Source organism: Artibeus jamaicensis, unplaced genomic scaffold (genome assembly GCF_021234435.1).
Source record: "Artibeus jamaicensis isolate MK-2021 breed Jamaican fruit bat unplaced genomic scaffold, CSHL_Jam_final contig_332, whole genome shotgun sequence".
In the NCBI taxonomy this organism is placed as follows: domain Eukaryota; kingdom Metazoa; phylum Chordata; class Mammalia; order Chiroptera; family Phyllostomidae; genus Artibeus; species Artibeus jamaicensis.
In genome coordinates, this window is record NW_026521788.1 from 22,235,216 (window position 1) to 22,260,643 (window position 25,428).

General features: G+C 53.6%; 1 protein-coding gene across 5 annotated transcripts in view; it reads left to right on the plus strand.

Moving 5' to 3' along the window:
• PALD1 (phosphatase domain containing paladin 1) overlaps positions 1–25,428 on the plus strand; it is an 84,384-nt gene that overhangs the window by 18,771 nt on the left and 40,185 nt on the right. Inside the window, exon 1 of one of the 5 annotated variants that reach the window (XM_053664006.1) lies at positions 2,174–2,272. The exons of 3 other annotated variants lie outside the window; for them this stretch is intronic. The gene's annotated coding sequence lies outside the window, so the exon portion shown is untranslated. Of the gene's footprint in view, positions 1–2,173; positions 2,273–2,388; positions 2,647–25,428 lie in introns of those variants that run through there. One more of the 5 variants, XM_037130636.2, reaches the window with a different exon arrangement.

The following is a 25,428-nucleotide window of genomic DNA, read 5'->3' on the forward strand; positions in this document are numbered from 1 at the left end:
CCACGCTCACAGTGGGGCAAATCTCGCCCTGAAGTCTTTCTTGTTGTCGGGGGCAGCCCTGGCCTCTTGGCCAGCAGGCAGCCAGCGACACAGGGCTCGCTGCTCTGAGCAGGACTTGGCAGAGCTTCAGGGGCGGGGGATGGGCTGATGAGCTGCACACTGTTGTCTGGATGCAGTCTGTCTGTGGGCTTGTCCCGGAGACGTTTCCAAGACACCAGCCCTCTACTTCTTTCTTTCAGATTCCAAAGAAGAGTTTTACTGAAAACAAGGTGGAGGGTTAGGAGGGAGGGAGGACAAGCTAATGAAGAGCCGCTGAACCGCTGCTGGGGTCTGGTTCTGCACACGGGCACAGAGTAGATTGCTTGGCTTTCCAGGTTCCCACCGTGGCCCAGCCCTCTGATTCTGGGGTCTACAAGCTGAACTCCAAGTTGTCTGTTGGAGCCAGTAGAGCTGTGATTGTTGAGTCTCCTGGGGACATCTCTGCCCTGGGCTTTTCTGCTTAATTCAGCCAAAATGCCAGTTGTGAGGTGGACACAAATGAATGGACAATGATGTGGTAGGCACTGCACAGGGGACCAGAGGTGGAACTTTGTCTTCCAGGAGCTCCATCTAGAGAGATAGCCAGCCATGTACTCCAGCATCTGCCGGAGAGTGAGGGAAGGGGAGTAGTGTGTGTGTGTGTGTGTGTGTGTGTGTGTGTGTGCACGCGCATGCTAGTACTATGCACACCCTCCCGTAGTCCTGGCTGCAACGCAGGACTGGTCTGGAATGTAGCATCCTCAGGGTGGCTGGCCATCGCTGGAGAGTCTGGGTTGCAGGGGTGGGTTATGGGGTGGTGGAGGGAGGAGCAAGGGAATGGTGTCCAAGGATGGGGCCCACGATGTGGCACAAGCCATGCCAGGGTGTCACATGCCTTTACTTCCTGGCTCCTCAACACCTCTTTGAAGGGGAACAGGCCATCTTTTGGATGAGAAACTTGGGGATTAAAGAGCTTGTGTCACTTTTCCCAGGCCACGCAGCCAGTAAATCATGAGCCAGAGTCGGGCTGACAGGCTGGTTCTGAACGTCAGATCTGCTTCTCTGGACTTTCTCTGCTCTTCTCCTCCTGGCACTTTGGGTCGAGCAGGATAAACCTGGAGGCGAGGACAAGTTTCTCACCCCCTGAGTTTCCTCATCCACCAAAACGGGGACACTAAAAGTACTTACAAAATCGTCCAGGGGAAGCACTTGAGACCCAGGTGCCAGAGGGTTGGTAAGCACCACAAATGACAGCCATTTATCTTGCCTGTTTATTCCGAGGACTCCCAGGGGCTTTCGGGACCTCAGTGTCCCTCTCCCAGCACAGCGCTTTCTGGCTTGACTTCGGACAGAGGTCAGGCCTGAACTGCCTTCATTGAGGGAGATCTGGGATCCATTCACTCCCGCTCCAGCCCTGATTGAGGGGGAAGCAGGTGGTGACAGGTGGGGAATGAGGATTTCCCTCGCGAATGTGGAGCAGAAAGAGGAAGTGACTCACCAGCCACAACAAAGCCCATCTCCCGGAAAGGAAGCCGCGGTAGAGAGGGAGCGCTCATGGATGCCCACAGGGGCGTGCAAGCCAAGGGCGAGCTTGGGCTTCTGGGCGTTGGGTAGGCCTGGCTGGGCTGCTGCGCAGGGGCGGGAGGCGGCGGCAGGCTCCCTTAAGCAGCTGGTATTGTGCGTGTCACCGATGGTAGCCGAGGGGTACAGACACAGGGACCCCCTTCCCTTCCAAAGTGTCTTGTCCCTCTTCGACTCCGGAGGCAAAGGGGCGCGTTTCCCTGGGTGCTCAGGGCTTGTGAGAAACCCACTATTGAGCGGACAGTCTGCTGTTTAAGGGCTCCCTCATTGACACTTGGGGAGGCCGAGGCCCAGAGAAGGCAATCGCCCAGATCAGGTTGCACAGCACAGTACGGCCCGCTTGGCGTTAAAAGGCAGAGAGAGGCAACGGAGGCCCAGGTTCGCTGATCTCCCGGGGAGCTGGTGTCTGGGAGGGGGTGTGGCGCCGGCAGCGTTTGCTTCTTCCTCCAGCCAGGAAGGCTGCATGTAGGGTTTGGGTATCTTCCAGAACGAACCAAATTGATGACAAGGGAAGAGGAACTGGCTTCCCAGGCAGTCTCCCCCGCCCCAAACTTTTCCTCCCGAAGCTGGGTGGGCGGACGAAAGGAGGAAGCGGGGCTGGGGAAGGTGGGGCTAGACCTTCCCTCCTGGCCCCGGAGCCGCGGCTTTGGACGCCTAACCGGACGCGGCTTGGGTGAGTGTGTCTTTAAATCCGAGCCCCCCGCCCCCTCGTCGGCTGGGGCCGGGGCTCGGCTGGTCGGGCGTTGGCGGGAGCGGTGATTGGCGGCCCAGCCAGGCCCGCCCCTCGTCGCTGGGGGCGCAGGGCGCCGGGACCACAGAAGCGCGCTGGGTTGAGCCGCACAGCTCCCACCGTCGCCGAACGCGGGCTTCTCGATCTGGTGACCTCGCCTCCCAGCGCTCGGCCTGCCCGCCTCCTGAGTCACCTCTGCCCACGGATGGGCTGGGGAAGTTGGGAGGAGCGAGCCGGAGCCCGCGCCGGGCTCGCCCCGCCGCTGCCTGATTCGGCGCCCGCAGTCCCGGCGCAGAGTGCCTACCGCAGGCTGGCAGGTACCGGTGCTGGCGAGGGTAGGGCAGGTCCGGGAGTCTTCTGCTTCCCCACTCCTCCCGGCTGCTCTGGCTACCCGCTCCCCACCCCCGGAGCTAACGCCTCCCTGGGATCCCGGTAGAGGAGAGGTTCCGGGGCCCCCACCCGAAATCGCACGGGGTTGGTGCCTGGGAGAGAAGCGGGACATCACGTGCTAAACATTGAGCAGATATTGGGACGTCTTGTTTGTCTCGCTCTGGGCTACCCCCTCTCCCGAGGTTTTCCTTAATCTCGGCAGATGTGGCTGGCAACACCTCCACTCTTCATGGCCAGGGCTGCGGGTGGCCCTTTAGCCGGGCTTCCTAGGGGAAGCGAAGCTGTTCCACGATCCACACTTGGGGTCCCCTGCGCTCATATTTAGGGGGCTTGAGGCCTATGGGAATGGAAGAGCCCGGAGGTACCGGCGGGCACAAGCTTTGATTCTGGCCCACGTAGGCCTGGGTCTCCCAGGAGAGCCTCCTTTACCTCTAAAGAGGTTTTTCCTGAAGAGGCAGTGGTCTGTCAGAAAGCAGAGTTTTGCTTGTGGGAGACCTGCTGCGTCCCACGCACAGTGGCGGGGATGGCTGGAATGTGCTCCTCTCTCATGCAGAGTCAGACATGGGAGGAGGCTTCCTGGTTTCATCAGGCTTCTGGGATTCTTTACTCTCCCAACCAAAGGCCCAACTACTAACTATTAACTCCTTGGCTTTTGTGCAGAGCAACCAGAACCAGTGACCAGGTGCCACGCAAATGCTGGGCACTGGGCTCTGCCTGGGAGGGTGGCAGTAGTGGCAGGAGTTGAAGGGCTCTGTCCTCTGGTGGCCCAGCTCCATGGGTACGACAGGACATAGACACACAAAGTTTGCTGATTTTGGGTTTCTGTACCAGTTCTGGTCTAGTAATAATAGTGGAAATGCCAAGAGGCTGCACATGATTAGTTGCTAAATGAACGACACAAGCTGTGTTGCAGGCGCGGGGTGGGGGGGGAGCGGTGCAGAGGTGGGGCTGGGGTCCAGTTTTCATGCAGTCATGCAACCATGCCTAAGATGTTCCAGCTCCATACCCCTGCTTTCTAATTATGCTGCTAGTAACGAGGACCTTGCCCCACCCCCAGGGACAGGGAGCAGCAGGAGGGCTCAGGAAATTCTTCATGTATGTGCCCCCAGCTCCGCTCCACTTGTGTTTTCCTGCTGGTAGATTTCCGAAGAAACCCATTTGGTTTCTGGGGTCAGGCTGAGCACTGGAGTCTCCCAGCTGCCTTGGGGCCTCTGAGGTTTGGGGTCTAGATCCAGCCTTATTGGGGGTTCAGAGGCCAGCAGGGAGGAAGTCCTCACTTCCTTTCTGAAGAACCTCTATTGCTGGTGGCTGGGGATGAGGTTGGGAGGCTGGAGGAGGCCCCGAACCAGACAGTTTCCTGTGAATGCAGACAGGCACGCTCCCATCCTCTGGCCATTGGTGGCGGAGTGGGAGCATTGGAGGCGGGTGGGCCTGGCAGGGCGGGCTTGAGGTGGGCGGCACCTGGGGCAGCGCTGACCTCATGTCTGAGGTTTCTCTTGTGTCTGGGCTCTGTCCCTCCCCCAACATCCCTGGCAGATTTCTGCTTTTCTAGAACACTTCACGGAGGTGGCGGTGTGCTCGAACCCGTAGCCTTGGACGCTGCCCTGGGAATAGGAGTTGCTGAGTTCACCCCGCAGCCTGTGGGCAGCTCGGTGAGCACTTGGGTCAACACACCCGTCCACTTGCAAACAGGTGGCACACACGGGGCCGCCCGGTACAGGTGGGGAATGCCATGTGCACAGAGAGGCGCGCTCACTCAGGTTCGTAATGCTGGGCAGAGGCAGAGACACCGTATGGAGACAGACGGAAAGACAGCAGAGGTGGGAGAGGCATTCGTAGGGGCGGACACTGTGAACACGGGGACAGGGTCCGCACTTGGTCACAGACACTGTGTAGACAGGTCTACACCTTCATGGGGACATGCACCTCCCACAGGAGAGGCCGACGTGTAAGTGAGCAGACACATGAGCTCCTGTTGTGGACGGGAGCCGACATTCGAGGGCACAAAACCTGGAGCCATGTGGAAGTGGCAGACACGGACTTGGCTGCAGGCTCCCTGGGGACACAGACACACGCACCTGCTGAGCCACCTGGCCAGGGGGCCAGGACACTCTCGAGGCGGGCGCCGAGGCGTGGTCTAAGCTGTGTGTTGCTTAGTCACCTGGTGATGCCGAGTGGCGGCAGTGCCTGGGAGTGGCCCGGTTTGGGGGATAGTGCAGGTGGTCCGAGGTGCGGCTTCTTTTGTAGACCCTGCTCTGGGATTTGAAGACCCCCAAGGGCTCAGTAGTCTCTGTGTTGCCCTGAGAGTCATTTGACCCCCTCACTCCCTGGGAGCAGGGCTGGCTGCAAGCCACGAGCAGGGGCTCCCTGGACCTTTGAGTCTCATCTTCCCTGAGTCTCTAGAAGTTTCCTGAAGTGGGGCTGTGTGTCCTGGGTAGGGGGGCCATCTGGCGGGGGACTCTCCTTCTGAGCCCAAGCCTGAGGCTGTCTGGCAGGGAAGGACCCATCCCTGGGACAGAGAGAGTGGCCTTGCTGTGGGGTCTTTGATGAAGCCATTGTTCTCTGGTGTGGACTGCCTTCTCTGTAAACCTGAACTTGGGCCCCCCCGAAGGGGCCCCCTGCCTTTGGCTACAGTTGCTTCTCTCTTCTGCTGGCCCTGGAGACTGGGAGCCAGAGTCTAGATGCAGCTTGACATTAACTCACTGTGTGACCCTGGAGAAGTTACTTAATGCCTTACCTCACCCACTTAAAATGAAACTCCTCATTTAAAAAGTGGGGCCATTAACCCCTGTCCCTTGGGGGTGTTGTGAGGGTTAAATGCTGGAAAACCCATGGAAAATGTGTGGTCTGGCCCTGCCACAGACTGAGTGCTCCGTCGATGGGCTTTGGTCAATGGGCTTTGATCGTGAGCCTGTGGCCAGGACCCTCTGGAGCTGCTCCAGCAGCCAGGTGCCTGGCCCTGGGGAAGCTGGGCACGCAGGCAACTCTTGTTTGGAAGCTGGAGGGCTTTGTCCTCACCCTGGCCCACCGGCCGCTTCTCAGTTCTGTGGGACCGCCACACAGGGTCAGGAAATGGCAGGCAGGGCATCTGGAGGCTTGGGCCTGCTGCCTTGTGGGCCTCTGGGAGGGGAGCCAGTGGTTTGCTAAGAATAGCCCCAAGTCATGGCTCTGTCTCCCAGTGGGCAGCCGTGCACCTCCCTGGTCCGGGGCCAGGGAGCTTGCAGATGGGCCTTTTATGTTTCCTGAAACTGGCACTCGGAATGGGGACGGGCCTGGGAGGAGGAGGCTGGCTCTGGGGGGAAGGAGGCCCTGGCTGCGCTTCCTAGGTCTTCGGCTGGGACCCCAGGAAAGAGAAGTTTCTTCTTCCACTCAGAGCTTGTCCTGACAACTGCCCCCTGATCATCTTCCTGCCTCCACGATGGATCTGGAGCCACCCCACTAGGGGCCAAATTTCTGCTCTTTCACTAGCTGTGTGCCCCTGGGCAACTCACTTACCCTCTCTGGGCCTGATTCCCTTATGTAATGAGGCTAATGACAGTAATTCTCTTACAAGAATGTCTCAAGGATGAAAGGAGGTAGTGTGTGGAGAGCACTCGTTAGAGTGTGGCTGAGTAAATGCTCAGTAAACTTTAGGGGCCTCTGTTATCTCCGTTCTCTCAGCTGAGGGAGAGCGAGCCCTGTGAAGCCAGAGACCAGGGTGCTCGCACAGTGCCTAGTGACCAGAATGCCTTTTGATTTGGGTTCCTGGCCTGGGGTTCAGTAAGAGGTGCAGGGGACCAGAGGCGAGTGACACTGGAGCCCTGCCAGGTGAGAGAGGCAGGTATGTACTTTATACCATCCCCCACTGGTACCTTCCCAGGGTCTGTGCTGGCTGTGAGTGGAGGTAGAGGGCGGGAACGGCTTGTCTGGGGGCAGGGTGTTGCTTCAGGTGGCCTTGGAGGATGGCTAAGAGTTTGCAAGTGTGAGTGAGGGAAGGCTCCCCAAGCAGAAAGAGCAGCCCGTGCAGAGGTGTCGCACAGCTTGGCAACATGGGGGACAGGGACAGGTCCATGGGCCTGGGGAGGGGTCCACCCTCAGCACTCCCGGCCTATTAGGAAAGACCCTGCACGTTGGGATCTTCTGTCCCTGCCACTCTGGGCTCTGAGTCTCCCAGTTAGGACGCAGGCTGGAGGCCCACCAGAATTCCCCCCACTTCCCTTTTAGGACTCACAATTTCTGTTCCCCGATTCTTCAGAAATCCCCTGCCTGCTTACAAATGCTGTTAGCCCTCCCGAGGGCCCCTCATTTTTGAGCTGGGGCCCCAGATCTTACTCCAAGATCAACATGCCTATTTTTGCTCTATTCAAAATACCCATGGGTTAATAAATTCTCCTCTCCCTTTTTTCAATGAATTGAAGCCTTTGAAAACTCCTTGGGCTTTCCTAAGGAGTGAATGTCTAATAGTGGAATTTCTGGGCTTCAGAAATTATTTTATATATTTCCAGTAACTGATATGTGGGCTGGCTTTAGCTCTGAGGGCGTACCCCTGTTCAGGTTGGGGAACTCTACGAGAAAGACATGGGTCATCTGGGGTTACCTACGTGACCACGGCAGGCAGTGGGGAGAATCTGAGAACTGGGTGTGCCCCTGATGACCCCGCAGGCTCCCAGGGAGATAGGGCTTTGGAAATTCCGGGAGGGGGAGGGTGTGGTACCGGGAGGGCTTCGGATCCACCCCTGGGTTTCCCTGCCCTGGCCCATGGAAGCCCAGAAAGCTGGGTCAGTTTGGGGAGGGGAGGAGAGATGAGCGCCCTCAGGTGACCTTGGACAGTGCCCGCCTCTGCAGCCCGCTGAGCCCCGAGCCTGCCTGTCTGCAGGTGTGCGGCCTCTCCCGCCACCCCAGGGTGGAGGACAGGAGTACTGGTGTGTTTTGAAAATTTTGTTTAGAAAGCACAGAGGGAATTTCTCCTGCCCTTTTCCTCTTCCTGGAATTGTAGACCCCATGAAAGAGTTAACCCCTCTCCTGCTGGTCACAAAGTGGCTGGTGAATACATCCCCTTTGACCGCTGCCCTGTCAAAGGCTCCTTCAATAAGGGTTCTTACTGAGCCCTTCCTCCTGGGCCCCTGAGGTTGGTGCCGACCTCTTAACTGTCCGGGAGCAGCGCTCTGGGAGAGCCCCACGGCCCTGTTGGCAGGGCCTAGAAGAGCTCACCCAGCCTCGATCTGATGGGGGCCCCCCTCATGCACCCTTGACTGGTGATGCTTTAGCCTTAGTTTGACCACCTTCTTGGTGGGGGTTCACTCCCTGCCTCCCCCGCAGCGGTCTGTGGATGGAGCTCATGACCTTTGGGAGTCCCCCTCAGGCGCCCCTCTGCTGGCTCACTCCAAGACCTGCTGGGAAGCTCTGGTTTCCAAATGCCCCAGAGACAAGGGCCCTGTCTGAGGCCTGGGCCCGGCCCGCAGAGCCCATGGGGGAGGTGCAGGGCAGGTCCCTCCCCTGCTGAGCTCTGGACCAGGCTGAGGTGCAGGCAGGTGGGCCTGGGCCGGCAGTGACTGCTTCCTTTGAGTGCACTTTCTCATCTGTGAAACAGGTGTCATCATTTTTCCTTGTCTGCCTTTAACATTTTAAAAAATCGAGATGACTTTTGCTTGACATAAAATTAGCCATTTTCAAGTGTACAATTCAGCGGCAGTGAGCACATTGACAAGGCCGCGTGACAACGGCCTCCCAATTTCTAACACACTTCCTTACCGCGAGGGAAGGCCCGCACCCACTGAGCAGTCACGCCCCACCCCCTCCCCAGCCCGACTGTGCATTTGTTTGTTGAGGTTTGTGTACCATAAAGTCCACCCGTTGTGAGAATAGAGTGGATGAGTGTTGGTGCGTGTGGCGGACGTGTAGCCACCACCCAGCCAAGCCTGACAACGCGTCCGTGGCCAGAAGGTCCTCAGGGTTTGTGGGGTCAGGCACCGCTCCCACCCCGGTGCCCGGCCCACTTCCCTTCTCCCCATCACTGTGGTTTTGCCTGTTCTAGGCTTCGCCTAGACGGTCCCACAGTCAGTATTTTATGTGCGGCTTCTTTGCGCAACGTGACACCTTGTGGCGCGTGCACTGTGCGGTCCTCCTCACTGCTGTGTGGTGCTCCCGTGTGTGCGGGGAGCGCCTGGCCCGGTTCCCAGCCCTTGGACACCCACCATGCTTTAGAAAAAAGAATTCGTTTGTTTTTTGAGAGAAGTAGAAAGAGAGGGAGGGAAATACCCGAGTGAGAGGGAAACATCGACGGGTCGTGTCTTGTTTGCATCCTGCTCAGAGACCAGACCCGTAACCCAGGCACGTGCCCCGGCCGGGAATCCAGCCGGTGACCTTTCGCTTTGCGGGATAACACCCAGCCGAGTGAGCCCCGCTGGCCTGCGCCCATCCCGCTTTTGAAAACGTTTTTAATTAAAAATCACATAAAGCAGTTACCTTTCGGAAGATTCAAGTCGCAGCTTCACTGAGAGTAGATGGAAGAAGCCCCCTTTCCTCCTCTCTTCGCTGGGAGCTTCCACCGTCAGCACTTTCCGAGTAGCTCGAAGTCTTTTCAAATGTGCCTCTGTGTGACTTGCGCAGTTTTTAGTTTGGGCATATCAATGGGACCACACTCGGTCCATGGCTCTGGGGCCCACTTTTTCCCTTAGCCATCCGTCCCCAGCACTGCCACTGGAGTTCTGAGCTCATTTCCTGGGAAGCATCCCCCTGAGCTGAGGGCTGGGGCGTGGGGTGTCCATCTCCCCCTGGCTCTGAGCTGGGGCCCAGGGAGTCTTCTGGGAGACAGGACGAAGCCTTCTTGGAGGTGGCCAGCTCAGAACAGGTTTCTGGAGGAGGGAGGCAGGGGAGTGGAGGGGGTCGTTCTGTTGTGAGGGCAGACAGGTTGGTGTCTGGGCGCACATACACTCCACCACTGCCTCCGCCCCGCAGCCGGCAGCAGGGGCTTCCTCTTCCTATCCGAGAGGTGTCTCTGGAAGGGACAGGCCCAGGGAGAGGGCGGCCGGTTGGGTCGACGATGGGCAGACCCTTAAAGCCTCCCTTCTTGCTGCAGTGGCGCCCTGGTGGAGGCAGAGCTAGGAAGCTGCCGGTGGGCCCGTCCTGAGTGGCAGGCTGCGCCTGCTGTGTGTGCAGGGGGTTGTCACCAGCTCCCTGAGGAAAGGGCTTCCTGTGCTCAGATTTGCATGCCTCTGGCCCGACCCTGACCCCAGCCAGTTGGGTCATGGAGACTCTGAATCTGTGCTCACACTCCTTTCCTTGACACTGTCATTTGTGTGTGAATGGCTCACAATTCCTGTGCACGTACATGACATTGGTGATTTTCATCCTGTTAAGATTTTCTTAGTTTAGTAATTCAAAGGCATGTCTTACTACGGTTGTACGGAGTGAGTTCCAGGAGTTCCAGGGTGGCCCCCTGCTCGCCCAGGATGGCCTTGCTGATGACTTGGGGCTTCCCCGTGGCCCCCTTCTCCAAGCCCCCGGGGATGGTGTGAGGGGAGGAAGAGACGGGTGGGCCCGGGAGAGAAGCTGTCAATAGGTGGGAGTGTTTTCTGTGGCTTCTCCAAATTAGTGCTGCCAAACCTGAGTAATATGTCGACCCCCCTTCTGACACTGGATTTATTGGGATAGAATCACATGCCGTACCCTTCACTCATGGAAAGCGGAAGTTCAGCAGCTGTTGGGAGGTTTAGAGTGTGCGTCTGTCACGCAGTCTCATTTTATGGCACTGTCATCGACCCGTAAAGACGACCTGTCCCCTCAGTGGTCACTCCCCACTCCCAGCCCACTCTCTACTCTCCGTCTCCCAAGCCTTATTTAAGTTTTCTTACTGGAATATAACTTCAATGTGTACCAATATAAACTACATACAGGGCCTTAGATTTACACTGTTTTTATGTAACTATAAAATAAACATGAACTATTGATAAAACCAGAGAGACAACCCATTACTCAAATGAGTAATGTTAATTTTTTAAAGAACTTCTTTTATTATTATTATTTATTTATCTTTAGAGGGGAAGGGAAGGAGAGAGGGAGAGAAATATCAATGCATGGTTGCCTCTTGTGCGTCCCCTGCTGGGAACTGGCCTGCAATCCAGGCATGTGCCCTGACTGGGAATCGAACCACAATCCTTTGGTTTGCAGGCGTGTGCTCAATCCACTGAGCTACACCAGGCAGGGAGTAATGTTAATTTATTGGAAGGATGTGAATGGCAATGACACTGCCAGTGTTGTGTTGACAGTAGGGCCCCTCTTTCCCTGTTCCTGTCACGTGAGCCTGCTGTGCAGAGTGACATTGATAATACTGGGCTAGTTGGCTAGTTCGGGGAAATCCTGATATTTCTCATTGGAGCACAAACTGCGGTAAGTAACCCCCAAATGTCTGTTTCAATAGGGCATCACTTGGCACCTGGAAAGCTGGCTTGTAGGATGAAAGACGGGGCGGAACAGTGGCATTATTGATACTCTGTGTAGTGGATTGTAGACCCACTTCTTGTGGGAATCAGGACTGTGGCACACACAGAGATGGGCTTTGCCCAGTTCACAGGCGTGGTCCTGACGTGAACACGGTCCCGACTGCTAAGAGGCTGGGCCTTTGAACTGGGTGCATCCAGGCTGTCCGGGCTCTGGGTGGCTCAGGTCTCTGCCCCGCCCCCTCTTCCACTTGAACCGCGACCTTTGTGCGGTGCACGATGGTGTCATCTGGCCTGCACGGAGAGGGAACTGGGTGGCAAACTCGGGACTCCGGCCCCAACCCGCGCGGCGGCGTAGGGTGCAGACGGCCCAGGCTTTGCTCTCCTTCCTTTTTCCTTTAAGTCGAGGTGAAATTCACACAGCGTAAAAATGAACTCATTTAAAGTGTGTGATTCAGTGGTAATCATTACACTCAAAATATTGGGCAGCCAGCCATCACCTCTAGCTAATTCCAAAACATTAAAAAAAATTGTTGTGGTAAGAACACCAACCCTGAGACCTACCTTCCTCACATACTTTTAAAGTGCACAGCACGTGGCTGTTGCCCACAGGGACAGCGCTGCCCAGCGCGACTCCAGAACCCAGGCCTCTTTGACTGACACTTCATTCCCTCTGATTAGCAACAACCCGGGTTTCTGCCCCGCCCCCCGCCCCGCCCCCGGCAGCCATCTCTCCGTCCTTTGTGTCCATATGAATTTGACTACTTTAGACTTCTAACATAAATGGCATCTTGCAGTATTTGTCTTTCCGTGACTGGCTTATTTCACTTACTGCAGCAAATTCCAAACGGTGTTCCGAGGCAGACTGGTGAGCTGCAAGAACGTTTAAAACATGCAGTACCTGATTGTTTAGTCAGGGGCACTGACCTCTTTTTCCTTAGCTTTTATCAAATAAAAGAATGACAACAGCCAACACAGTAGCCATCCTCTGTGAATGGATCAAAATTACACCAATTGTTTTGTCAGATCAGAAAAAAATATATTTTTGGTGCACCACAGATTTTAGTAACAGGTTTATGTGTGCCATGAGGTGAAAAAGGTTGAAAATTGCTGTCTTAGCATAACGTCCTCAAGGTTCATCCATGTTGTAGCATATTGCAGAATCTCCTTGCATAAGACTGAATAATACTCCATTGGGTGTGCATCTGTGGGTAAAGGAGGTGTGGCATATGGATGATACGTGTAAACGCAACTGTACACCTACTTTTGCATATATATATACCTGGTCCAGCAGAAGTAACGCCTGCTTGAGCGTGGTCGGTATGGTCATACTATGGGTGTAATAATTTAAGGATTTAATATGAACATTTCACCTAAAATATCATATGGTGTGCTTGAGTATGATATGGTTATGTTATAGAATTACATGCTTATGATTTTGTAATAAAAAGGGGTGTTATTTTTGCCGGGATATATTTATATATATAGGTGTGTGTGTGTGAATATATATATAGTGTCCACTGCTTGCCCATTGTGAATGGTGCTGCAGGGAACGTGGGTGGACTAGTATCTCTCTGAGTTTCTGATTTCAAAGTGGATAAATACCCAGGCGTGGGATTGCTGGATCACATGGTAGTTCTATTTTAAGTTTCTTGAGGAACCTTCGTGCTATTTTTCATGGTGGCTGCACCATTTTCCATCTTGCCAACAGTGTGTAAGGGTTCCGCTCTCTTTATGTCCTTGCCAACACTTTCCCTTTTTTTTTTAAATGATAGCCACGACAGGCAGGAGGTGATATCATTTTGTAGTTTTGATTTGCATTTCCTTGATTAGTGATGTTGAACATCCAAACATTTTTATTCCCTCAAAAGGAAACCTTGTATCATCTGTTAAGCGCCACTCCAGATCCTCCCAGCCACACCCCCATTCCTAGCTCCTGGTAACCACTACTCTGTACTGTGGTCTCTATGGATTTATCTGGCCTGGATATTTCATATAAATAAAATTACACAATGTGTGACTTTTTGTGTCTGTCTTTCAGCTGGAATAGTGTTTCCATGGTTCATCTACATTGTAGCAAGTAGCGAGCTGTGCTTTGTTACTTTTTATAGCTGAGTCCTGAATAATGATCCATTGTATGCACAGGCCAAATTTTATCCATTTATCAGTGGTGGACATTTGGATTGTTTCTACTCTTGGCTGTTGTGAATGGTGCTGCTGTGAACATGGGTGTACGAGGGGAGACCCCCCAAAATACCAGAATTACCTTCTGGAGGGCAGGCTTCTTGTAGCACAGGCTCCCCCACTAGGTGAGTGTTCCAGGAACCATCTGTATCAGTGTAGCAGCTGGCATTGTTCTGAGAGGCTCTGTTTGGCTTCAGTGAATTTTTTTTTGAAGACTTTCAACATGTTTGCCTGTTTCATGCTGTGTGGTTTGTGAGCGCACCTGCCCACAGCACGGACTGAGTGTTCAGCAGTTTTTGACCCAAAACAGCACAGTCCCCATGCCCACCTTCCGTATTCACCTGATCTCACCCTGAGCGAGTTTTTTTTTTTTGTTTCCCCAGATGAAAAAAGTCCTCCAAGGGGAACGTTTTGCTGATGTAGAAGAGGTGAAACAAAAAATGGCAGAAGCACTAAAAGGCATCCAAATTGCCAAGTTCAAAAACTGCTTTGAGCAGTGGAAAAACGTCTTGATAGGTGTAGATGGAGAGTGCGTGGAAGGTGACTGAAGTTGAAATGTGTAAGAATGAATGCACTATTTTTTATAAATAAATTCTGGTGTTTTGGGTCCCCCCTCATACAAGTATTTGTTTGGAAACCTGTTTGTAATCTCTTGCATACGTACCTGGAAGTGGAATTGCTGGGTCATACAGTAGTTTTATGTTTAACTTTTTGGAAGTTGCTCTTCTGGAAGTAGAAGTGGTGGTCGCACAGCCCTGCGAATGTACTAGATGTCACTGAATTGTGTACTTTATTATTTTCTTAATTGTGCTTTTCCCTTTTATCCACCTGATACCCTCTTGCACCTCCATCCGTGCCCCCCAACAACCACTAGGCTGTTATCCGGGTCCATGAGTTCTTCTTTTTTGCTTGACCCCTCTACCTCCAACCTCCACCCCCTGATACCGTAAAAGGGTGAATTTTATGGTGTGTGGAATTTTTTTAAAAGACCTTACAGGTACCAAAGCACACATCCATGGAGTCTGGGCTGAGTCATGTTCTTGGCTCTGGAAAACCCAGAGCCCTGTATCACCTCTCAGGACCCTGCAAACTTCCTCGGTGCTGGGGGCGCTGGGCCCCAGCCCCACCGCCCTTGTTTGGGGTGGGAGCTGTAGGAACCAAGTGGGCTGGTTGGCTGCCTTCCCTGCCCACCCCCTTAGCTCATTCTGGCCCTTCCTGGCTTCTAAGTGAGAGGTGCTCACTGTGGAACTCAGTCCCCTCAGTTCCCTGCCTATGACACAGGCCCGTGAGCAGCAGCCTTGACTGGGTCCTGTGGCTGTCAGGGCTTCTGGTGGGTCAAATGTACCACGCCGACCTGCCCTCTGGACCCACTTCTCCCTTCCTGTGTTGTGCGTTGTCTTCCACAACGACCCGCACCGGCCTCGTTGTTGCAGGTCTCTGGGGCCTGCCGCCACCTTCCGAGGTCGCAGCCAGGGCGAGGCGGTGGCCCTCTGTCTGTCCAGGCCTCGGTGCACACTGCCCCTCAGTCTGCCCTGTCTCAGGTAGTGGCAGCTCCATCTCTCTAGTCGCTCAGGCTCAACGCCTAAGTCATCCATGGTTCCTCCGTGTCTCCCAGTCCTCAGAAATGACATGCCAGCACATCCTGTTGGCTTCACCTTCAGAGTAGATGGATCCTGGGTGAGCCCTTCCTTCTCTTCCCCGCACTGCTGGCCCAGGCCTCCGCATCACTTGCGTGAGTGCCGTAGACTCCTGGCAGCTTTGTGGGCTTCTTCCCTGTTTGCATACAGACTCTTCTAACACAGCTGCCTAGGGTGACCTTGTTAGAGTGCAAAAGTCAGATCAGGGCCCCCGGTGGCTCCCCATTACCTCACAGTGCCACCCCTGTGGCCTCAAGGGCACCCCCATCTAGTGCCGGCCACCTCACTCTCCTTGTTCCACCCCAAACGGCCACCTCATGTCTCTTTGCACTCACAGGGAAGACCCTACCTCAGGGCCTTTGCACAGGCTGTCTGCTCAACGGGGATGCTTTTCCTCCAGGGAGCCACATGCTCGCCATGTCACTTCCTTCAGGTCTCTGCTCAAATGTGAAGCTTCCTGTGGGGACCCTGTCTAACATTTCATACCTCATCTCCACACCCCTCTTCTTATTCTGAATAACCTTCCGATAGACTCTGTGTTTGACTGATTTATATAGTTTATTTCTGCTTCTCCAGCGGGCATGTATGAGGCAGGAATTTTTGTTCTGTATTGTCAGCTCCTAGAATAAGGTCTCGCACACAGTAGGTACCTCAGACATGTTTGCCCCAGATTGGCTGCTTGAAGAGGGAATGAATTAGCCCATTTCATAGATGAGGAAACCGAGTCCCCAAAAGTTGACCTGAACGTAATCTCTTGGCTGCCAGCCTTCTCTTCTGCCAAGAGCACTTCTCTTATGCTGAGCCAGTTTCCACCTCCTTCTCCCTGTTGTCCCTGTGTCCAGGGACAGCCATGCCAAACCCGTGAGTCCGAGCCTTCAGAGGCCCCCTTGGGGAGTTCCCTAGTTAGCCTGGCAGTGATGGGATTGGCAGTTACCTCCCGGCTCACGCACAGAACTGATGGCAGCAGCCTGCTCCTGCTTGTTGCGCATTCACTCTGTGGTAGGCGCGGGCGCAGCAGGGTTGAGGCTTTATTAATCATCTAAACCTCACAGCCCCCTGAGGAGGAGGGACTGTCGTTTACCCCACTCTGCAGACAGGGACATGGAGAGATTTCATATGCACAAGATGAGAACATTTGATAACTACTCGAACCCATGGGGATATGAGGAACCTGGCCCTCATGAGCAATTCTGGTTTCTGTGTGAAATGCTACAACCTTTTGGAAAAGTAATATAGCAGTATCTTCTGTAGTTTTTAAAAAGTACATGCCTTTTTATCTAAGCAGCCCACATGTTGGTAGCTTGTCCTAAAGAAGTAGAACTGTCAGGATATAAAGCCCAGGATTCTGGGGGGTGGGCGCAGTGGAGACCACACTGTCTCGTTGGGTTCCGAGACCTTTCCCACCTCAGGGCTCTTGCCCGCGGTGTTCCGTGCCTGGCACGCATTTGCACGCGGCCGCAACCTTCCTGCGCGTGGACGTCGGCGTAGGCCTTCTCGGACCATCGTCTCTAACGTGTCCTTTTCAACTACCTTCTGTGTTTTTTAACCTCAGCGTCTCAGCCCCTTGTAGTCCATTTCACAGTGTAGAGAATATGTCTCATTGTGTTTTGTCTTCTTTTTTCCTATGTATTTTAAAATTAAAAATAATTTTTATTGATTAATTGGAGAGAGAGGGGGAGAGAAACATCACTGCGTTGTCATTCATTGGTTGATTCTCATACGTGCTCCGACCAGGGATTGAACCTGCAACCTTGGTGTACTGGGACCATGCTCTAACCAACTGAGACGCAGCCAGGGCCTGTCTCTGCTGTATTTCTTGTTGATTCCCCCCCACCCCCACCCCTCTTTTCTTTCTCTTGTTGGAATGTATTTCATGAAGGGCTGGGACTGTGCCTGTCTGGTTGGCATGATGGGTACTGGGTTGATGCCTCCATTCAACAGACCGGCTGGACCTGTGCGCATCTGCCATGCGCATCCGCTGGGAGTGGCGTTTGTGGTGTCCTGTTAACGGGGGAAAAAAGCCTGTAGGAGGGAGCTTAAGAGGTGGGCTTGGAGGGGGATGGGAAGCACATGAAGTTTTTCGTTATTCATCTTTGACTTGGGACAGTAAGAACAAATGACTTTTGTTATAAAAAAATCTGGTCAACAACAACCAAAAATCAAAACGGAAAAAAAAACGTGTCCCGTCAGCAGAGCATCAGGATTTGCACCCTGGTCCTTCTGACTCGCAGCCCTTCTGCGGCTTTTCTGCAGGCAGCCCGTCTGTATCACCTCACTGCATCCCCGGAGAAAGGCGGAGTAGGAGTTACCAGCTGTTTGTAAATGGAAATAGAATTTACAGACAGGAAATCAGGATGTAGTCTGAGGAATTGTTGCAGATGAGTCACCTGTGTGACCCCTGCCCAGATAAAAATACTGGACGTTGCCAGCGGCCTGGAATGTCCCCTGGGGCCCAGGCAGCTGCCCCGCCTGCCCACACTCTCATGCTGTTGAGCGACTTCCCGGGGTGAGGCCTGCTTTTCCTTGGGGTTTATGTAAAGGGAGCCACCCAGTGTGGGCGGTTGTAACCTGGTGTTTCTGGCTCCTTTCTCCCGACACATCCGTAGGATCCACCTGTGGTACCGTTGGCCTCGGCAGTTTGCGCCTCTTCGCTGCTGCCTAGTGTTCATTGGGAGGGGGCGCCACAGCGAGTTTCTGCCCCCGTGGGTGGGCTTTGGCCTTGTTTCCAGTTGTGGCGATTATGAAAAGGCCGCTGAGCGTGTTCCTCCGCCCTTGGGTGCACTCCCACACTGACTTCCCTAGGATGCACACCTAGGGGTGCTTGCTGGGCGCTTGCTTCCTGGTTTTACCAGGAAGGAGACTAAGGAGGCTTCAGCCGATCCAGAAAGGGAAGTGACTTGCCCGAGGGCACATCGTCACTCCTGGTGTCATCTCAGCCAGGGGTCCCCAACCCGGGTCTCCAGCCTGGGCGCAAGCACAGCTTACTGGAGCGCCACCTGCTGTCTCCCTGCCCGGCCACAGCGGGGCAGTGAAGCTCGCCTGAGCTCAGCCTCCAGTGCCCGCACCGTCTTCCACGAAAGGCCATTCCTCAGGCCCGCTCACCTCCAGTGTTACCCACCTCCCACCCCAAGCTTCGGCCTGCTGCTTCTCGCCCCAGCCTGTGGGGAGGGTGGTCCGGTGGGGGTCTCTCTGGATGGCAGTTTTTCTATGTCTCCTTGCACTGGGAGTGCCCTCTCCTTCCCCATCCCTGGCCCTGGAGAGGGTGGGCAGACCGCACTTTGCTTTCTGTGGTGGCGGACGCTGGGAGCGAGGAGGAGGCCTTGTAGTTTGTTGGGTGTTGACTCCCGGGCTGGCCGGGGGGGGGGGGGGCGGGGTCGGGATTGGCCTGTGGCGGCTGTACCGGCATCTTCGGCCTGAGACGCTGTGCAGGGTGAGTGGGGCCTGCCCCTCTCACACTCACGGTGCTCCTGGTCTGTGCAGGAGCCTGGAACCACTCGCTCAGATCGCCTTGTAATGGAAGAAGCCTGGTAGGGGCTGCGGCTGGGGCTGTGGCGCGCCTGCCTCAGGGCCGCCACTGCCTGCTCTCGCAGCGCCCGCAGGCCCCTGAAGCAGCACCTCCCTCCTCAGCTCCCACCACCTGGTTCTCCGGTGGTAGCGACCGACCCTCTGGGCGGCGGGGCCTGCAGCCCGCCTGCCTTACCGCTGGACCCTGCACTGCCCAAGGGCGGGGGCAGAAACAAACGTGGGCAAATAAAAACCCTTTTTTTTGAACTTGCCCTTGATTTTTTTTATTGAGGTAAATATACAGGCCATAAACTTGACCCCTTTAACTACTTTTAAGTACACCGTTCAGTGGCGTCAACTACGTTCACATGGCTGTGCGGCCATCACTGCCGTCGGAACTTTTTCATCCTCCGCGCCTGGAACGCAGTGCCCATCAAGCCCTGGCTCCCCGCCCCCGCCCGGCAGCCGCCCTTCACTGTGTGTCTCTGAAGTCAACCCCTGCAGGCACCGCGTATAGGAGGAAGCACACAGCATTTGTCCTTTTGTGTCTGGCTCGTTTGAACACTTGGCATAACGTCCTCAAGGTCCATCCGTGCTGTGGCGCGTGTCGGTTTGGTTCATTTTCAAGGCTGTCATGGTTCTTCTGAGCGCATTTTAAAGCCCCTCTAATCCTCAGGATTGAGTGAGGGGGTCTGCTAGATGGTGGGAGTGGAGGCACACGATACTGATTTGCGTTTACCAGGTGCCAGCCTTCCCCCATGCTGTCTCCCGTAACCCTCATCACATCCCTATAAGTTCCGGTATTGTCCCCATTATCCAGAGAAGGAAGCTGGGCCCAGAGAATTTCAGTAACTGGCCAAGGTCTCCCAGCGAGGCATGAGTCAGCCAGGACCGGGTGCTGGGTCTGCCTGACTTGCAGCGCATGCTCTGTGTCCCCAGCCCCAGCACTGTGCCCCGGCCAGGCCCAGAGTCGTTTCCTTGAATCCTCAGAATCCTTCTTGTCGCCTCTTCGGCTGATCGGAGCTCAGGGTGCAGCTGATTGGCACCACCTGGCACTGAGGAGGCAGCTGTGGCAGCGGCCCCACCTCCCGGGCTCGGGCCTCCTTCCTGGGCCCCGGCTTCAGTTGAAAGCTCCTTTTATGAAGCAGGCTCCCCGGTTCAGGCTGGGGTCTGGGCGCATGTGGGCCTCAGGGCCCCCTGATGCAAGGCTGGTAGGGGCTGCGTGGTCCAGGCCAGCCCATGGCAGGATGTCACCGTTGGCAGAACTCTCCCTGAACAAACAGCTAGCTCCTAGGAGCTTTGGGATCAAGAGGATAGATAAACAGGAAGCAAATGTTTTTCTTCCCTTCCTGTGCCCTGGTGTTTTCTTCCTGCTCTTCCCTGTGCCCCTGGAGGTTTGAAGGGGGAGCTGGTCCCTGGCCAGAAACCACTAGGTTTTGTTTGCCTGATGGGCTGGGATAAGCCTGGGCACTGGGGCCAGATAGGTTGTGATTTTTAAAAAATTTATTTATTTACTTTTGGAGGGGAAGGGAGGGAGAAAGACAGGGAGAGAAATTTTTGCCTCTCATGTGCTCCCCCATCTGGGAACCTGTCCCGCAACCCTGGCATGTGCCCTGCAGGTTTGCAGGCCGGCGCTCAGTCCCCTGAGCCACACCAGAGCTGTGCTCTGCTACTTTTTGCCAGAATGCCTTTCTTGTCCGTCAAATGTTGCTCATCCTTAAAGGCCCAGCTAATTGGGCTCCTCTTCCAGGAGGCCTTTCCTAAGTTTACATCTCCCTCACTGTGCACCTTTGTGTAGTGGGAACAGTCACGGAGTCCCTGCCCCACTGTCCACTCTCTGGGCGTCAGTCTTCTCTTCGTGGATTGGGAGTAATAGGAGTGGGGAGAGGAGAGAGCCTGGATTCTCTTGCCCTGGCCCGTGTGGTTGGTTAGCCAGGGCTGGGGAAGCGTGGCCCTCTCAGGGTTAACTCCCTCCCATGCCAGGGGCGGAAGCGAGGAGGACAGAGTGTGCAGTGAAGTCACTTCCCTGCCTGGGGGTCTCCATGTGCCTGGCCTTCCTCAGTAAATCCTGTTTCCGCCTTGGCCTCTGTATGCCTACCCACTCCTGGCTCCCATGACCCCAGAGGTCACCAGCAGGTGGGGCTCCTGATGGAATGTTGGCCTGTCATTCATCCTCTGAGGTCACTTCCTTTCTGGATGAACCATCCACCTTTCCTGCCACAGCCTGCCACATGGGGGTTTCATGGGAATGATGGGTGTGGGGTTTGAGGGAGGCCACCAGAGGACAAGTTCAACGTCTAGCCAGCTCTTTGCTCCGGGGGCACCGAAGCCCAGGGAGGGCCAGGCACTTCCTGAGGTCAGGACCAGGAGGCAGGTCCAGGTCACACTGCAGTTGTGGGAACTCGATGGGCATTTCCTGGAGTCTCAGGCTGGTGGTGTGAGGACGCCGCTCAGCCTCCCTGGGCCGCCATTTCCTCCCTGGGACCTGGGGGCCTGTGTGCCGGCACTTTTCCTCAGCACTCTCAGCCCCGGACGGTGGGACCTTGGTGAACCTTCGCCCCACTGTGGGGAAACTGAGGCCCAGAGCGGCTCAGGAGCCAGCCGGGGCCTCCGACGGGGGATAATGCTGGGGTCTACCCGGGTCTTTCTGACCCCAGTGCGCTGGTTTCTAACACCGCGGGAGGGTGTTAGCTTTCCATCAGCCGCAGCCCAGGAACATCCTCCGGCTTCCGACCTTTCCCTGTGGGGTCAGGGGCGCTTTGGGGCTGTGAGGGGCATACGGAGCCTGACTGGTATCAGAGGCCATGTTGTGGAGGATTTTCATTATTTTTTTCTATAAATAGTGTAGGTTCATTTTAGGAAACTCAGAGAAAATGAAGGAATGCAGGAAGATTAGAAATCTTACCTGTGACTTATCTAAGAAAAAGAAGATAAAAATATGAACAGTGAAAGGACAGCAAACTCACAGTTATTAACAGCCACACCTAAAACAAAAGCAAACTAAGTGGACAGCTAAATCAGGAGTGAACCATAGAAATGGAGATCACATGGAGGGTTAGCAACAGGGGAGTGGGAGAAGGAGAAGAGGGGAGAAGGTACAGAAAATAAGTAGCATAGACAGTAGATAGAAAATAGATAGGGGGCAGGGCAAGAATAGTATAGGAAATGTAGAATCTAAAGAACTTGAGACACGTGTTCATAAACTAAAGGGGGGAATTCTGGGGGAGGGGTGTGCAGGGTGGAGGGGAGTGAAGGGGGGAGATAGAACAGCTGTAATGGCATAATCAATAAAATATATTTAAAAAATCTGTGATCCCACTTCCCAGCGATAACTACTGTTCCATGACCGTTTTGAGATCTAGTCTTCCAGACATTTCCCCTGTGTGTGTGCGCTTGTTTTCAAGAGTCCTCACTCCCTAATGGGGCAAAACTTTGAAAAACTGTTTGGTATCTTTTATTTTTTTAAAAAACATTTTATTTACTTATTTTTAGAGAGGGGAAAGGGAGGGAGAAAGTGAGGGACAGAAACATTGATGTTGGAGAGAAACATTGCCTCTTGCACGCCCCTAGCTGGGGACCCAGGCACGTGCCCTGATGGGGAATTGAACTGGTGACCTTTTGGTTGTGGGATGACACCCAGCCCACTGAGCCACAGCAGTCAGGACCATTTGGTGTCTTTTAAAAAAATGCATACAGTACATATATTTCTGTGTCAGCAGATACACTGCTCCTTCTTTCTTTCGGAACTCTCCGAAAGAAAGTTCGGCACGCACAGAAGAGCACTCACGTCCCAGGCGAGCGGCCTGATGACCGGACGCAGTGAGCAGCCGCTGCCAGGCCAGGGGCAGAGCTGGCCCGGAAGCCCCGCTCCTGCGCCCTGTCAGCAGCCCTCCCTGCTCCAGAGGGGACTGCTTGTCTGCCTTCTACCACCACGGACTAGTTTGGCCTCTTTCTGAGTTTTAGCCGGTGGACTCGCAGTACTCTTTTATGTTGACTTCCTTCCCTCTGTGTTCTGTTAGCGACGGTCATCTGGCATTCCGTGCGTTTTAATGACCACACGATGACATCCACGAGCCACTCACTTCCACCACTGTGGGTATGAAGGGCGTTTCCAGTCTTTGCTTAATATAAATGGAGCTGCACCCAACACCTTTCTGGCCATATCTTTGACTATTTCCTTTGAAATCAGTGGATAGAAGAATTGCGGTGTCAGAGGGCTGTATGGTTTTAAGGGGTTGAAAACTACTATGGGAGAAAAAGGCAGAAAACTACTTGAACAACAATTAAAAATTTTTTTAAGTAAAATAAAAAAAGAAAGATACTGCCAGAATGGCCTCCCGGTGGCTGAGCTGGCTGGCACTGCAGCGGTGCCTGGGAGGGGGCCGGCCGGCTCGTCCGTCGTGTGTGTGTGGGGGGGGACCCTTGTCCTGCGGTGCCTGTGCCACAGCGTCTCCTCATTTCCAGTGTTTAAATTGCAAATGAGGGTGGACCTTTTTCTCGTGTTTATTGGCCATTTGGATTTTTTCTTTACTGTTTTTTTGGTTCTCAAGATGTACTTGTCATTTTTTAAGCAAAAGACTATATTGAATATGATCAATAAAAATATGTCGAATATATTTTTACCCAGTTTGCCATTTGACTTTTAACTGTGGTTTTTCTGTGTTTTGTGGTTTTTTTGTGTAGTCTGACCTAGCGATATTTAACTGTTTGTCTTTGGCATTTTGCATACAAATTTCTTTACCACCCCAAGATTATGCCGGCATTTACTTACGTTCTCCTCTTTCACTTCTGTGTCTTCTTCATGGCATGTCATCATTCATCTTTCTGGTGTGCCTTTGTGCTAATGGGACAGATAGGCTGCGGGTTACGAGCGTGCCCTGGGAGGCTCCCAGCCACCCGTGCACCTTTGGGCGTTACTCGGACACTCTCTGCCTCAGTGTCTGCGCCTGCAAAGTGGGAATAATGCTGGTGTACAGACTCGAAGGCTACCGGGGGGTTAAGTTACAGGTATGTGCAAACCTTTAGTCTTGGGACTCCTTCCTTTACATTCCTAAATTTTAGAGGCCCCAAAGAGCTTTTGTTTATGTGGGTTATATATATATGAGTATTCACAATTTTAGAAATTAAAACTGAGTATATTTTAAAACACATATTTATGCAATAGGAAACTCATTATGTTAATATAAATACATTTTTTTCCTGAAGAATAACTGTGTTTTCCAAAACACAAAATATAGTGGGAAGAGTGGCATTGTTTTGCAGTTTTGCAAATCTCTTTAATGTCTTGTTTAACAGAAGTCAGGTTCTGATATGTGGTCCTGCTTTCACTCTGTTGTGATATGCTGTTTTGATTAAAAGTGTGTGAAGAAAATTCAGCTTCAGACCTAAATGGTTGAAAAAGAAAAAGTATTTCACTAGCCTATAAGTGCTTTTCTTTGATACTATATAAAAATTTGGCAGGTGATAATGATTTTTAACTGTACTTCTTAGCTTTTTTTTTTAAACTGATTTTAAAGATACAGAGGAAGGGAGACAGTAACATCAGTTTGTTCCACTTCTTCATTGGCTGATACTTGCATGTGCCCTGACTGGGGATCGAACCTGCAACCTTGGCACGTCAGGACAGGATGATACTCTAACCAACTGAGCTACCTGGCCAGGCATGACAGGTGATATTTTTTAAGTTTACTTGAAATATAGAATATGAAAACATATTGATGAACTTTGCATGTTTTGTTACAGTAAAATCCATTGTACTGTCTTACATTGTGAATGGATCTTTGACTCAGGCGTGATTTTGTAACATCGAATGTTGGTTGTTGGGAAAATATCGGTTCACTGGGTTATACAGATCTTCCAAATGTGGACACATTTCATTTCGTCACGTCCAAAAATTACATGCAGGATGGGGCAAAAATAGGTTTCCAGTTGTTCTTATTAATAAGTAATACTAGAAGAATAAACTCTGTTTCACATACTCACGGCCCTAAACCTAATTTTGCCCCCCTCTGCATGTTAGCATCACCCATGTCTCGAATTCTTTGTGTGTTGGGGACTCATCCAACTCACAGTGGCTAATGCCACTTTTCTAAAATTCTGATTTTTCCCTTGAAAGCTCAGACTTTATCATTGGCAACAAATGCTGTCCCTGGTTTTCCATGAAGACGCAGGCTCGCTCTGTTCATTTTTGAGAAAATGTCTGCCAGATCCCCTATTCTGAGTAACCAGCCACCTTTTGTCTGTTGGCTGTTCTTTGAAGCAGAGTGGCTCAGCCACAGCCTGGGGGCTCCCGGGGCCTTTGCTCAGACACCCATGGTGCCCACACCTGTGGTGCCCCGGTAGCCAGCCCAAGGGCACTTCCCAGGTCACCGCACAGAGCGTTAAACAGACATATACAAGGTACAAGGGCTAACAGTTGGTGAAATTAATCAGCTGTATTGCTTCCTCAAAGGGCACTCTTAAATGACACTGGCATATTTCGTCACCGTGAGGGATGAGCAGCCCAGCCCAGGGTCCGTGCTGCACCTCCCGCTGAGCCTCCAGCGGGTTCCACGCTCCCACAGTGAGAGAGCAGGGCAGTGACTCTCATCCCGGTCCCGAGAACAGCATTGGCCCCACAGACCTTGAAGGTACCGGGCCCTCGGGCTCTGCGGGGCCCGCTGTTGGAACTGTGGGCCGGCAATGATGAGCGGATGTAGCGCGGGGCCTGGGCCCCCCTCTCTGGGCCTGCGATGGTTTGCCTGCTGCCATTGTTGTCCTCTGCCTCTAACACCTGCCAGGGACAACCTGGGGAGTGGAGCAGTGAGCCATTTGGGTTAAACATTCGTCATTTGTGATTTCAAATCCTATTCAAGGTGAATGTGTTTGGCTGTCGGGAGTAAGTGAAGAGCTCGGGGGACTTTTTCGGTGCCCCAGTTTTCTTGCCCCTCCGCCCTGGGGCGTAGGGAGAGTGTGACTCAACAGGGGA